The 14,582-nt window shown below is 46.9% G+C and overlaps 1 long non-coding RNA gene across 1 annotated transcript; it reads right to left on the bottom strand.

Annotated features, from left to right (window-relative positions):
• Window positions 1–6,571: 6,571 nt before the first annotated feature.
• Window positions 6,572–13,989, bottom strand: LOC135580260 (uncharacterized). The gene is made up of 3 exons (XR_010474760.1): window positions 13,852–13,989; window positions 12,100–12,181; window positions 6,572–6,707 (listed from the first exon to the last, which is right to left on the bottom strand). It is a non-coding gene; the product is annotated as an uncharacterized LOC135580260 (long non-coding RNA).
• Window positions 13,990–14,582: the final 593 nt, after the last annotated feature.

The raw sequence follows: 14,582 nt of genomic DNA, 5'->3' as shown, positions 1-14,582 counted from the left end.
ACTAAAGCTTTTCCAATGCTGGATCCTGACAGACAAGGTCTAATAAAGATACAGGAAGCTTTACCAGCTAAGAAGGATCTATAACACTGGGCTTAACCAGAGAGCCTTCAGCATTCCTGGAGTGCCCACCTTTGGAAGGAGCAAAGTTCACATCTTCACACACTTGCTGAGTCCTCAAAGCCTTCTCCCTGGTTCTTACCACAAATGAACTGTGCTGAAGGCAAAGATGAGCCAAACACAAACTTCTCCAAAGGCAGTCCTGCTGACTGGACTCATACCAGCAATGAGGAGAAGAAAGTAGCCTGATAAAGTACTCACCATCCAGCTAGAGTTGTTTATCTTTCCTAATATTTGTCATTTCCATGGTGACAAAGTCGCGCTTCACCAGTGTCAATTCATTAGAACTAGTAATGACAAGTCTTTTTTTCTTTCCTAATGAATTCTGTTAATCTCCGTTGCAATCAGACTCTGTTTACCCTTGAAAATGGATATAATGTTTTACAGCACTCCTGGTGTGCCTCTGCGCTCTTCCTTCTCTAGCGTTCTTTTTTTAGTCAATGTGGTAGAAATTTACTTTCATACTTGGGTGTTTCTGGAATTAGTACAGATATAAAAGAAAGACAGAAAAGGAAGAAGCCCATTAACAAGGAGTTTCTGCCAAAGGATGTTTGGTGCTCCAGCAGTTTGATGGCCTTGCTTTCCAACTCAACAAATAAGAGCTAAAATCCTGGTGTGAGTCACAACTGAACCAGGTTAAGCAGCCTTTGGTTCACTCTCCAGATATCTGCTGATGACTTCCTAGGTCAATTTAGGATGTTGCAAACATGCACTTCAATTTATCCCTTCCCAGGGTGTATCTACCCACAGGGAGGGTAAATATTCATAGAATCATAGAATCCCAGAATGTCAGGAATTGGAAGGGACCTGGAAAGCTCATCCAGTGCAATCCCCCCATGGAGCAGGAACACCCAGATGAGGTTACACAGGAAGGTGTCCAGGCGGGTTGGAATGTCTGCACAGAAGGAGACTCCACAACCCCCCTGGGCAGCCTGTTCCACTGCTCTGTTACCCTCACTGAGAAGAAGTTTCTTCTCAAGTTTAAGTGGAACTTCTTATGTTCCAGCTTAAACCCGATACTCCTTGTCCTACCATTGTTTGTCACCGAGAAGAGCCTGGCTCCATCCTCATGACCCTCACCCTTTGTATATTTGTAAACATTAATAAGGTCACCCCTCAGTCTCCTGTTCTCCGAACTAAAGAGCCCCAGCTCCCTCAGCCTTTCCTCACACAGGAGATGCTCCACTCCCTTCAGCATCTTGGTTGCCCTACGCTGGACTTTCTCCAGCAGTTCCCTGTCCTGCTGGAACTGAGGGGCCCAGAACTGGACACAATATTCCAGGTGGCTGCTGCCAACCAGTAAGCAAGGCAAAGAATTTGATGTGACACCTCTGCCTTCCCAGGGATGGCCTCACTGGGTAGAAAGCACAAGTTGGTTTCTAACCTGCTCACAACCACTGAAAAAGAGGTTGCACCCTTATGATGTGGTGGCTGCAATAAGGGTGGTTTTACCTGGACATCTAGAAATTGAGGTTGTGTGTCTCCGCTCCCTTCTTTTTGCACAACAACATGGGGCCGGTCCCTCCTCTGTCACCTCCCCTCTGAGCACAGTTTTAAGGCAGACTGCCGGAGCACGTTGGCCAATTAGACCTTCCCATCCTAAGGAGACACTGAGCAATTTCATTCCCCCCTGCAATGTCAAACCGCAGCTTGCTATCATCCATCCTTTTCCTCCCAGGACTACCCAGCCCCTCCCTTCCCGGTACCACTGGAGCAAGCTTCCTAAGGTGAATTTAACACATTAAATTTGTCTGTGTTATCTGCACTGCCCTGGTGCCGATTCAGGCAAGAATGATGGATATGGTCCTAACCCGACAGAAATTAGGGAAGTTCACGCTGTGTTTTAATAGCAAATGCAGTGATTTGACATTGAATAATGGAGCCGGTCAGGTTCTATTAGTGGCAGATTAGACCATAATTCAATCTCATACCTTGCTGTTTTAAGCTTTTCTCACAGACTGTATTAAACCTGACCCAGGTCCGAGGAGGCAGAATGAAAGTGCTGTGTCGTACACAGGGATGAATTACATCCCACAGGAACCAAAGGACAAAGCTGCATTTGGACCCCGTGGGACCATGGTGGCAGCAGCTCAGACCTCCAATTCCAGTGCTCAAATTCATCCAGCTGAGATAAAACGAGGCTGATAGCACTTTTTGAGTGGGCTTATGGGGTTATATGGGCTTATATGGGGTTGCACCCACTGGAGATGGGGCACAGACCCACACGGTTGGCACGCAGGGCTGGAAGGAATTGAATACAGGACAGAAAAGGGGCACACATAGCTTGAGAGGGCAAGCCAAAGGAAGATCCAGTGGGTCCATCCCAGAGGGGATACCAAGGGAGGGATGTAGATGGAGGTAAGGCAAGTGTACCTTGTTGTGGGATGTCATCTCTACAGGAAAGCACCTCTGTGAATCTTGGAGCTCCACACTTCTCCGGGCAGAATACAAGACACGAGGAAGAGCCCCAGGGCATGAACAGACAGAAAATCATGCTTTTTTCAGTGGTCAGGAGTCAGGCAGGTGTTTCCATGGCATAGCTGATAACCTTAACACCTGGTTGCCATCCCATACCTGGTTCTCATGTCATTTCCCCATGGATGTCTTCCTGCAGCTCTTGCTTACCTCATCCTTACAGCTTCTGGCCATGGCATGTTTCCATCACTTTTTGAAGCCCAGGATCTCCAGGCCTGTGTTTCAGACCTCCTTTCAGAGTTTTCTCACCCATGTACCTCTCCTGCCTGGGTTTTGTTTACTGAATGAGAGCATGATTGAACCACTGACATGGTGCTGTGTTTCTGGATTGAGAGGAGAATGCTGAATTATTTAGCAATCTTTTATTGAGTGCCTCAGATACAGAAAAGCTAACAGAGATAATAATGTCTTGGAGATTAAATTCTGAATTAGAAAGATCTGAGTAGCTAGGCGAGTACATATTTTCTCATTGGTTTTCCCTCAGCCTCCATCCCCCCATGCTGCAAGGTGACAGAGCAGGCAAGAGTTTTGAATCTTCTTTCATCTTTACAAGATGAAATAGACCCCAAATAAAGCCATGAACATCATTGCCTTGCCTGCCCACCACGCAGAAAGCTCCCAAACACCGAGCTTCTCCCTCCCCTGTTGGGCTTTTGCTGATGCTGGTTCTGGAGCGACTTTTGGTCGCCGGATGCCCAAGCTGCAGGAGTTTAGTGACGTGGGCTGTCACTTCAAGTGAACACAGCCACAGGAACCCCAAGGAGATGTTTTGCTTCTCTGCCGCTTGTGTGACACCCAATGTCTCTTGTATCCTCTCTGACCTCCTTGCCAGGACCTCACAGCAGCATCCAGGAGAACAGCTTTTGAAATTCATTTGTGCTGAAATTCAGGGCAAACTGGAACCTCTGCAGCAACACAATGGATACAGAAAAGCAGAGACTTTAGAAAGCAGTAGTACAGATAAATACAGCAAGTTTTCTCTACAGGGAAACAAAATGACTGCTTTTTTAGCTTTGGGTTTTATATCTCATAGCTCCTGCATGCAGAACACAGGTTCTTACTTGCCACCTGGACAAGGTAGCAGCAGACTACCCACGTGCAGAAACTGATGGCCCTACAAACAAGAATAAGGTCTGTTTGCCATGAGCCATCTCTCATGGCTCGTGAGAGATCCAGGACCTCGGGGCAATCTCCGGGAAGACACTGGCCCTGGCAGGAGACAGCAGCTGAGCTTTCAGTACCTCTGAATGGGAGGAGGACAGGACAGATGATCTGTTTTGCTGGGAGAGTTGCTGAGAAGCAGAGTGTTAGTGCCTGGCTGGAGGTCCAGTGCTAGAAATGGCTGCAGCCCTTCACTGCATTGAAAGAAGCAGCAGGCGAGTGGAAGATAGAGATTTTCACAGAGCAAACCACCCCTGGGGGAAGGCAAAGGGGAGCCTGACTTCCAAGAGAATAGACCTGTTTGAAATCCTCCCCCAGGTAGCACCTGAAGCATTGTTGTCAGATCTTATTTACCTCTCTCTTTTGGGTGGCAAGAACCAGGGATGTTTTACTGTTTTCCAGTCAGGACTCCTACACCTCTCCATGAACGGATGAACCATTCAGCATTCTGCTCCAGGACACAGAAACCGAGCTCTGCCTCTGAAGCCCCAGGCAACCCTGGATTTGTGCTCACCCGTCACCCCAATCTGTGCAAGGAAAGCGCCACGGGCAGCACTTCACGGAGCACTTTGACACGTGCCGGTGACAAGCGTGGTACAAGGGCTGACTCTTAGGGCTAATCTGGGAAAGATTCCCCGAGGTTCCACACGCTGCAGCTCGTCAGCTTCTGCCTCCTAATTGAACCTCTCCTGGAGACTTCTCAGCACAACGGGCATGTGACCGGCACTTCACTGCAATTACTCACTTCGTACAGGTAGCAACACTAATGAAGGAGGGTCAGAGCCCTCATACATCGCACAAAACATGGGCTTTCTCACCTATACTTCACAATGGAGCCGTAAGAATTGTGTTTATTTTAAGACCACAGTATGGCTTTTGCAGTAGTGTGTGCTATCTTCCTCCACAAGCTTCCTGGAGCAGAGTAAAGGAATCCCCAACCTCGCACAGAGCACCACAGGTATGCAGGCTTTTGCTTTGCCAAAAATGCTTCCAGTTGCCCTTGAGAGTTTCATGCTAGACAGCCAAAGGCTGTAGGAACCAACCCAGCATCAGGAGGCATCTTTTGTGGTGCTTTCTTGGCTCTTAGCAACATTACCCACCCTGGCCAATACTTACAATTGTATCTGCAAACCCAAAGCCAGAAGCCTGAGCAGGTGCAGTCAGCAAACCAGTCTCCATCAGTGGCCAGGGAGACACCACAAGTCTGGCCACCATGTCCTGATGCATTTTTGAGGACTATGAAGCTGGTGAAAGGTCTGGAGAACAAGTGTGATGGGGAGTATTTGAGGGACCTGGGGGTGTTTAGCCTGAAGAAAAGGAGGCTGAGAGGAGACCTTCCCACTCTCTACAAGTATCTGAAAGGAGGTTGTAGCGTGGAGGGTGTTGGTCTCTTCTCCTAAGGAACAAGTGATAGGACGAGAGGAAACGGCCTCAAGTTGCGCCAGGGGAGGTTGAGGTTGGATGTGGGGATCAATTTCTTCCCCAAAGGGCTGTGGGGCATTGGAACAGGCTGCCCAGGGCAGTGCTGGAGTCACCATCCCTGGAGGGTTGGACAGACGGACATGAGGTTCTCAGGACATGGGGCAGTGCCAGGGCTGGGGGAACAGTTGGACTCCATGATCTTGAGGGTCTTTTCCAACTAAAATGATTCTGTGAGAGTGGTGGAACCTCATGATGGTCCCCTTGGGTGAGACCACTTCCCATCACTTGCTGAATACCCATCCAAAGTCCTGTTGCCTTCAGGATGCAGTTGGGGTTTCTGAGCCTGTTTGGGATGATGATGATGATGCTTATCCTGTCAAGGTGGCTCCCATGTGGCACGTGCCAAATTAACTAAAGAAAGCTCAGTGGTGGTACTAACCATGCCTGATGTGGGCATGTACCCATGATTGTACATCACGGCATGCTGAGGTGGAAGCTGGAATAACATCCCTCCCGACAGCCATTCTGTAAGGGAGAGAAAAGGACAGGCTTGCTGTAATGCTATTAATGCTATTAATGCATTAAAAAGTATTTTTGTTGCTAAAACCAACATTAGAATAGCACATAAACATTGCTGTCATGATCTCAGTGGGGCTCTGGAGTCCAGATTGGAGCTCTGGCTGCCTCTGCGAGCCTGCAAAGCTGAGGGTGGGAAAAAAAGAAGAAAAAAACACGTGTTACACTGATACATTTCTGACATATACAAACATGCCAATGCACCCATGTAGGTTGCATGAAAACAACAGGTAAGTGTGCAGCAACAAGGGGGATCAACTAACACCTCTGCAGCTCCCAGGAGGTCAAGCCTGGGGCAATATGACACTCACCATGCTGCTTCTTAACCAAAGACTGCCTGAAGGGTACAAATCCAGCTGCAGCCTTAGCATTCCCAAAGCCCAGTAAGTCGGGGCTGTTCGCATCGTGATTTCGTGGCTCTTTTAGCAGGACCTCTAGCCCCGTCCTCTCCAACAGCAGCTGGTGCCTCAGGAACTTGGGAAAACATGGAAGACATGCAAAATACATTCTTAATCCCAGCCGTAAGCCTATCCAAAAGGTTGGTATGGAAACAATCAGTGATGATGCCAAAGTTAAGCATTTGCAGTGCCAGCTTCAGGGAGAATAAAAAATGAGGACTGGTGGGATACCATCTGGTGGGTTGGGTTTTGAAGGAATGGGCTGGGAAAAATGTTGGAATTAGGCTTCAAACAGTAACCCCTCAAATGCAAACTTTACCTGCTGCAGAACTGTGCCTTCACAGCTCTTATGTGTGGATTAGATTTTAGTTTGAGCTTCAGCTTTTGGTTCATTCAGCAGATGTTGCTGGTTCTGGGCAGATGTGGTCTCTCTGGCTTTTTTTCCCCCTCAGACCAGGAGTCTTTCTGAGTGGGTACAACGAGCAGCCGCAACACACTTCTTCATAAAGAACAGGCATTGTTGGCATCCTCATGGTTCTTTGAAACTGGTGGAAATTTCTGGAAGTCAAGGTTTTTAATTAAAATATCTCTGTTGTACAAAAAGATGGGGGTTTTGCCCACATGAAAATGTCCCTGTGTGATTTTGCTGGTCATAAGCAACTGTGAGCAAAGAACAAAATGTCCCTGTGTGATTTTGCTGGTCATAAGCAACTGTGAGCAAAGAACAAACAAGTTCAAGGATGATATGGTGGATCGAGAAAGAAGGAAAAATCTCATGAGCACCAGGTCCACTTGGCCACTCAGAGTTTGGCGGTGACATCAAATGTGCTTGTAACCTCATGGAGGAGTGAGACAGGAATTTAAACCAGTCCTGACATTTCTTTTCTGCCTACAATGGGGCTAACTGCCATGATATTTTTTTTACCTGCAAGTTTAGGGACAGCCCTAAAAGCCCATGGCTGTTTGTTCCCCATGGCTGACTCACTGTGGTTTGATGCCTACAGCTCCCATGCTCAAGCAGTGCGTAGCTGGGTTGGGTGTCCAGCTTTTACTACAGTAAACAACACCTGGAAATACATAACTACATACTCCTTAAAGACTTGGACAATCTCAGGCTCCGTCACTGTAGTCAAAGTACACTGACTTGCAAGAGGAGGAGTTTCCTCCCACTTCTTCCCATCTCTATGGGTGAGAAGGGTCACCTCAGGAAACGCTCACACTGAGGGAGCCAGGAGACCTTAGAAACAAGGAGAAGAAGTCATATGTTTACTGGTCAGCACAACAAACACATCAGGACACACACACACAAGCATCCCGTAGCCAGACTAGCACAGCAAGAGGAAGTAGCAATGCAAAATAGACTTGTGCACACCTTCCAGGCATCTCTCTGCAACACAACTCTGCCATCTATAAAACAGGAACAATGATACTATCCCCACAGCCATATGGCATGAGGTGTGCAAAGAGAATAATTATAAATTTGGTGAAAATGAGGTGTTTCATGTCAAGGGTCAGTCTAATGTGTTAGCAAAGTCCACAAGTCCCCAAAAGACTGATGGTTTGACAATATCAAAAGGTTGCTGAAAAATAACCTGTTCCTCTGCTTCAAGGTTCGTACTCAAGAGATTGCTTTCCCTGGCTGCAGAGACAATATTTCATTGAGTGAGGATATCTGGAGTGAGTCCTCTTGGGACTCGGATTGAGGAAAATAATAATATTCAGTGCACTGAAGCATTTTATAACTGAGCTTCAGTGCAAGTCAATATGAACCATTTACTCGACGTGCATGTGTGTGGTACAGGCCAGCAGTGCAGAGCCCGGAGGTGACATATGTTGATGTTAACTAATCAAAGACCTCAGTGCCCCTTATTACATAGCAAATAAAAGACTTTGAAGAAGGTTCTGATTTTACACCCAGTTACCCCAAGTTGAAGGCAATGCCAGCAACTCACTATAGAAAATAAAAGGAGCTCTGCACCCTGCTTGGGTAAAAATCACCTATGGGGAGTAGTTCCCTAACGTCATCAAGCAAACCTTGCATAGGCAGAGGGGAGGATTCGCAGCACCAAATCTGAAGCTTCAAATAGCAGCACAATTACACTCTTTACTGGTGCAGCTCCAGGAGTATCCAGACAAACCACAGGCAAGTGCAGAGTAATTTTATCCTGATATGCCTGTCTAAACAGCAGATAGCTCATCAGTGGTGTTCTCCCTCGCTTGTTAATTTAACGCTTGATATATAGGAAAAATTAGAATTAAAATGTACGCGGCTGCTTCCTCCATTCCTGATTCTATTTAGAAATATCTCACATCTCCCCATGAAATGAGATAAACTGCTTGAGACACTTAAAGAGCCTGTATTTTTTCTTTTTCCTAAATAAGCCTGTGTGATTTAGGGTTCAAAACTCCAACGAAGATGCAGCAGGCGTCACATTCAAATCCCAGCCCAAGCATGGCAAGAGAGGCAGCTTGCTGCTTGGGGTGGACGAACTCTTGAAAGGCCACGAGGAAAGACAAGCAGCAAGGTAGGGCTGACTTTCAAAGAACTGACAGCTGGAACCAGGCTTAACACCTGACTTTTTTGGAGCCTTTAGGCAGGGCAAGTTACATGAGAAGCGTGCTGCTCCTCCAGCCACGGGGGCAACAAGGAAAGGAAACCAGATGCTTGCTGAAGACGTTGAGAGCCTTTCTTCCCATTCTCCGAGGCTCTCCAAGCAGCAGCCGCGCACACGTGATGGCGTGGAGAAGATGCCTGAAGAGGCAAAGGCAGCTCTGAGGCTCTATTGCCTGGATCTGCAAGAGGAGATGGCAAGGACTGCGCCGGACCCTCGTTAATCCAAATAGCTGGAGACCATGGAGACCCCGTGAGTAAGTGCCAGCTTGCACACCTGCGAGGCGGTGGTGACGCTCACGAGCCCGTATCCTTCAGAGACACTTCTGAGTTTTCTTATTAAAAAATGAATTCTTAGGCTAGAGACAAAACAAAAGAACCACTCGTTTTAAAGTGTTATGCAAGAGCCACAGAAGTGGCCGTGGGTCAATGTTAGTTAACTGTGCTGCCAGAGAAGGGAATTCTGGAATACTTATGTCCCTCTCCACTGCTTTGTTTTTCACATGGCCTACAAAATGAATGGAGATGTTTCAGCTTGGAGAGCGCGTAGCAGGAACGGTGGGCGCGGAATGCAATCCATCCCTTTGAAAACCCACAGAATTAAAGCTTTGTCAGCGACAAAATGTGTTAGCTGCACTCATCGGGAGGGGAAAGACATAGAAAAGGAGACATGAAGAGGGGAGGGGAAGAAGCAGTGAGAAAAGTCTGGGTTTAATCTAGACGAGCTGAGTGCAGAGGATGGACCCATGAACAGATGTTTTCTGCCTGTCCTGACCCGAACACGGGGTTTGGCTGCTTTTCCAGGAGAGGAGAGTGAAAGCTGTGAGGAAAGATGTCACTCAGTGCCACCAAATGAATGATGGAGATCACAGGAAAGGCGATATCCTGGGAAAAATGTGGAAGGACAATGATTAGAGAACACTTTATGGTCAAAACCTTGCATTTCAGACCGGAGGGATCAGTGATAAATTTGGGAAGACAAAAAAATGGAATTGGGACAGATGTGTAAAACTTCAGGGTCAATCAAGTGATCAGTTGATCAAGTGATCAATAAAAGAGAGAGAAGGACTGTGCCAAGGACTGGCAAAGAGGAAGATAATAAAAAAGAAGGGATGAAGACTGGGACCAATCACTTTAAGAAATGCCCAAGCAGTCTCCAGTGCCTCCTCTCAAATGAGCAGTGATACCTTCAAATCTTGCAGCGTTCCATAGTCAGTCCAGGGCTGATCCCACAGCAGCCGCTTGCTCTGGGGTGCATTAACTTCTCCATTAAGTGCCCATCTTCAAGAAAGTTTTCCATATTCATGGGGCAGACATGAGCCCCGGATCGGAAGAAACTGCTGGTGTATACATTGAGAAGGAGAAAAGCTGTTACGACTGCATTAATTTATCACTTGGCAATTTCAGTGTGAGCCAGTATTTCCCTCTCTGCAAAGGTAAATGAAGATTGCTGGGCGCCAACATTGAAGCACCTTGAGAGGCAGCCATGGAGTTGGCCATGGCATCACATCAGTGACTGCAGAATAAGGACCAGGGTGATGTTGGGTGGTACCACAGCCCGTTGCAGGGCACTGGTGACACCCCGGGGTGTCACAGCAAGGGTGGACACGGTTGCAAAGGTCTGAAGCAGCCTGTGACATGGGGAGAAGGAACAGAAGGAAATCTAAGTCAACGCTGGAGTGACTAATTAATGATAAAAGCAAAATCTGCCCTGGTCTCCTATTGCAAGCGCAAAATGGGGACGAACGGTTAAACTCCACTGTCCTGTCTGCCTAACATCGAGCACCACTCCATCAGAAATTAAACACTTGAGCAGAAATTCCCGTGTTTGCCTGGGTCTAAGGGCAAACTGCAAGGAAGCAGGTTCTCAAAGCTCCTGTAACTATCTGCAGGAGCAGCTGCCCAGGGTGCACTTGCAGTGTATCCAAAGCCTTCAGCAGAGGTGCCTGTATCCCCAAAATTACCCATTGCTGGGGCTGGTGGCTCTGTGACTCTGTCCCCAGCCCCACTCCAGTCTCTCTCAAGGGAATGGGGGAGTCTGGGGTTTCTCCAACTCTGTTCCCGTTCATACTGATGCAACAAAACCTCCAGCTCCCCAGACACCCAATACCGCAACCAGACTGGCCTCACAGGCACCAAGCACAAAAGTAAAGCAAGGAGGTTTGCAAAAAAAACCTGCACGTTTGTAAATACATCCATCCCTTGCTGCACAGCAAGAAGAGACACAGTCCAGTTAAAAAAACAACAAAAAAAAATAGACCCCCAAAAGATCTGACCTTTCAAAATTAAACACAACCAAAGATCCGACGTGCCCATGACCAACACATTTCCAACAAGCTCTCCTTGCAAAACTAGCGCACGCTCCGCTTCCTCAGCTCTCTCTTACAATCCAAATTCAATCAGTATTTGAAATTTCTCAGCGAAAGTGTCTCTCTTTCTTTTTCTTTCTCTTTCTTCACTACGTTACAGGATCCAGCAGGTTTTGCTGTTATGGATGCAGAAAGTGTGTTACCATCTCTGGGTGAAGAGAGTAAGTGAATAGGAATCTGTGTTACACTATCAAGACAGGGGTGAATAATTTGTAGTTAACATCCATCTAGTTCATTATCCCTTCATCGAAGCTCGACAAATGTGAAAACAACAATGAAAAATAGAAATTAATAGGAGTATTAGCACTGAATGCAACCTACTATAGATTTAATCCCCACAAAAGAGCATACAGATGTGTTAGATCTTCTTTGCAACGACCTTTTATCCTCCTTCCTGTCCTTGGGCATAAATCTATTTAAATTTAAAGACATCTATTTATATAAACACGTGTGTCGGTGTGCGTGTCTATACATATGCATGCGTATGTGTAGAGCTGAAGGTTTTCTCATCAGTTATCAATTAAGGCTGAGAAAAACCACTTTGACTAAACTAAAGCACATGTGCATTTTGACCTTCTGGATGGTTTCTCTCCAGGCAGCAGCTGCTCCCAGGGTCCTAGCAAGGGAGGGGACCTGTGGGGTCCTGTCCCCACTTGTCCCCAAGTGAAGGGGATGGATCACGCAGGATGAGAGGCGAGGGGCATCAAGCCATTGCTCTGTCCTTGCACCATCCTTTTCATGCTTTTTTTCTACATCTGCTTGGCTTGGAAGGTGCTTTTCACAAGAGCATCATGGAGATCTCGTGCAAAACTGAGGGGCTGCATTTGAGTGGAAAGCGGACAGCTGCCCACTTTTGTGGAGGCGTCTCCTCCAGCCCTGCAATTATTTAATGTGCATGTATGGGCTGCAAGGCCGAGAGGCAATTAAAAGAATTACAATACAGTGCCGTCATGCCAAACCTCTGTAGTACCTCAGTGCTGTAGTAACAGAGCAAAAATCCATGGTGGGGAGTTGTCCAGACGCTTGCGTATCCTCCAGACAAAACTGAGGACCTGTAAGGAAACAGGGAATTTCAGTCATTGCTACTTTCCTCACTGAAATCCTCTTGAAAGAATAAATGCTATTAAAAGAGTCACTCATCTACCCTTCAAGGTGACCTGCAAATGAAGAAAAATGAGTTTGTGGCCTTATTTTTGGCTTAGTTACGAAGGTCTGGAAAGTTGGCAGAGATTTGAAGCAGTGCTGGGATTTTTCCATGTTTTTTCTGTATTTGTTTTCCTGCTAGAATTTAATTCTCATCTTCCATGGCACTCTATGGCCAAAGTGAAATCCAGCAATCGCAGGGGACTGATGCTGGTACATCTGAGAGAAGGACACATGGTCACACATGGTTTGCCTCCAAAGGAGTAGAGGCAACACTTCTGGCTGCAGGGAGTTTATTTCTACATGAGGAGAGAAAGCACCCATTTGGCTTTTGTTAGCCTCTGTTTAGCTTACCGATCTAAGGAAATCTTGGGTGAAAATAAGTCTCTGATAAAGATCTAATTCCCTTTCTCCTTTCACTGCCTGGTGGGGAAGTTCCTGTGTAAATTTGGCTGGATAGAGAAGAAGGAGAAGAGGAAAAAAAAGTTGTCTGTCAGGAAACAAAATGACTCATGCTAACAGCTCACAGGGAAGGAAGTAGGCAAGTGTTAAAAATGCCCACGTGGAAATCTGGAGAAATTAGAAGCGATTAAATAGTCTAAGTCGGAGGGCTCTAACCTTGCCAAAAAAAGAAAATAGAAGAAAGACTGGATGCAATAATGCAGCTACAGCTACAAGATAAAACAGGAAAAATAAAACTTAGGCAAGTAGGGAGCAAGTATTTTAGTCCTTCTTCATGCCAGAGTGCGTTTGGTTTGATTGGAAATAATTTGAGCCATCAGCAACCTGACCCTGCTCTCCCAGGAGACCCAACAGGTTTCACCGTTGTCCCTCATGGGGACGGTCTGGGCTATGGTGGCCACTCCACAGCTGCCGGACTCCAAAGAGAGGACAACAGCTACAGCAGTTCCAAAAACCTCAGACTTTGCCCTTAAACTGTGTTCTCCTACACATTGCAACACGACGGTCTAGCCTGCGCTTCACTGGGAATGGAGATACCTAGTTTCCCAGAGGCACAAAATTCCTGTGCAGTAGGAGAGATGGGGCACCAAACCTGTCACCAATCAAGAAACTTGGATTGGGATAGTCTAAAAGGTTGTCCACAACTGTAGGACGAAGAAAGAAAAAAATCTGATGTAACTGCATTTCATTTTTGTTTTGCATTTTTTAATTACTCCTGCTGGGAGAATGTGTCCATCCTCACTTATTCCAAAAGCCCTCACTTATTTCCATGCCAATTTGGTGACATTTTGCCCAAGTTGAAACTTATCCTGCTGAAAACCAGCGGGAAAGGCCCTGGGTTGAAGCTCTAGATGAGCATTACCAGGGTTTCCTCGCAGGGGTTTGCCCTGCTGCCTGGTCCCAGCTTCTTCTCAAGCTTTGCCCCATTCCCAAGACATGTGAGAATGCAAAACAACCATGGAAACAACTAATGGGAAACTGAGGAAGAGAGGTTCAGGGGAACATTGAGCAGAGCCTGTTGTTTCCCATTGATCCCCGCTCTTTGCTGGGTGGCTCATTTTACACAGACATCATTTGTAAAAGCAAAAGTAATGAATAAATAAAGTGATTTACTTACCAACCCTGGCAGGCAGTGCCATGCAGGACTTTTCTGAGGACAACAGAGGAGTCGGGCGACGTCGCTAAGCAAAGAGCTCGGGAGCAGCTGAACCCCCTTTTCCGTGGCCCAGAAGTCGGGGTGCCATCCCGGATAAATAAAAAACAAATTAAGCAGCACCCTGCAAATTACTCGAGTGGGTCACGAGACAAAAATGCGGTGAGGTTTAAAAGGTTATTATGAGCAGGTAGGACGCGACCACGTTTGATTTCCGGCAGAAACGAGGTTGTGGGTCCCCGATGGGTCAATGGAAAGGGGAGCGGGGCTGGGCCTCCTTTGGGGACCTTCTCCCTGGAGAACCACAGCAGCAAGGAGATCCTCCAAAAAAGTGCAAGTCCCAAATCAAAAGTCAAGCCGGTGTTAAAGGAAAGACATTAACAAGATCTAAACCGGTGCTATCCCGAGGTATTAAAATGTTGGAACTAAACCTGCCTTGGTGGCTGCATTTTAAGGAAACCTTTTAAAAGGATTATCTTCAGGAACTCTCTTTCAACAGCCTTTCCTTTAGGAGTCCTTCATGGTGATACTCCTATTAATTATGTTGTGTGATATGATTATGTATTTATTCGGGGATGGGTTGGAAACACGAAGCAGGGCTTACGTTTGCAGGTGTCACTGGCAATATGCAGCCGGGTGACTCCGGCCTTTGATGTGGTTGGCGGTTGTGCTGGGATCTGCGCAGGGCAGGCGTC

Source organism: Columba livia, chromosome 9 (genome assembly GCF_036013475.1).
Source record: "Columba livia isolate bColLiv1 breed racing homer chromosome 9, bColLiv1.pat.W.v2, whole genome shotgun sequence".
In the NCBI taxonomy this organism is placed as follows: domain Eukaryota; kingdom Metazoa; phylum Chordata; class Aves; order Columbiformes; family Columbidae; genus Columba; species Columba livia.
The sequence above is the reverse complement of the archived record's forward strand: the minus strand, read 5'-3'. Positions and strand labels throughout refer to the sequence as shown.